This window comes from Gavialis gangeticus, unplaced genomic scaffold (assembly GCF_001723915.1).
Source record: "Gavialis gangeticus isolate Ggan-Ray unplaced genomic scaffold, GavGan_comp1, whole genome shotgun sequence".
In the NCBI taxonomy this organism is placed as follows: domain Eukaryota; kingdom Metazoa; phylum Chordata; order Crocodylia; family Gavialidae; genus Gavialis; species Gavialis gangeticus.
This window is the reverse complement of record NW_017729022.1, coordinates 100,468,707-100,469,500: the sequence shown is the minus strand read 5'-3', so window position 1 is coordinate 100,469,500 and position 794 is coordinate 100,468,707. Positions and strand designations below refer to the sequence as shown.

General features: G+C 33.8%; 1 protein-coding gene across 8 annotated transcripts in view; it reads right to left on the bottom strand.

Moving 5' to 3' along the window:
* The window catches only part of PPFIBP1 (PPFIA binding protein 1), a 212,580-nt gene that overhangs the window by 51,847 nt on the left and 159,939 nt on the right, over nt 1-794 (bottom strand). The gene's annotated exons all lie outside the window — the stretch shown is intronic.

Sequence of the window (794 nt, the reverse complement as noted above, 5' to 3'; positions counted from 1 at the left end):
CACCAAATTGGGCCAAATCTCCACCGAATCGAATCAGGGACCAAAGTTTCGCACAGCTCTACAAACCAGTGCTCACTGCTTCTAATGAAAAAAGAAACATTCAAAAAGCTCTTCAGCCATTTTAAGATTTAAAAAAAGGAAATAAATATACCAAGTCTGCACACCATTAAAAAATAAATATCACAAGAAAACTGCAGTCAAAGGTAACTAAATTATGCTTGATCTCCATTACTTGCTTATTTAAACACTTATAAATAAAAGCTTCAACATAAAAAAGTTACAGTGCAATAAAATAGTTCTTCATTGTGACAACAGCCAAACATTCCACAGGGCATCTCAAACCCAGCAATACAGAGCAATGAATGAAGCAAGGGAATGTGAACATGGTGAGAAAAGCTTTGTGTAACGATGCTTAGTCATAACTCAGAACGGATGTAGAGATGAGAACAGCATGATGAAATGATATGCGTATTTCACTGTGATGAGCAGTCATGTTAAAATATACACTGGAGTTTAGATTTGGAAAGTCTTTAAAAAACAGAAGTCAGTACAAACTGTGCTTCATCTATAATCCTCATTTACAAAGAAAAAAAACCCAATTCTACTTGAACAGTTAAGCAATCAAAGAGGTTTGGGGTTTTTCACTGTGTGTTAATCTGAATACAAGAGAATGGGGATATTCTTTGTTTGTTAGAACTTGCCTGAATGATCAAAGACATTTTTTCATTTATAATATCACTGATTACTGACTAGCAACAATGGGACAGAGGCAAAAAAAAAAAAAAAAAAAAAAA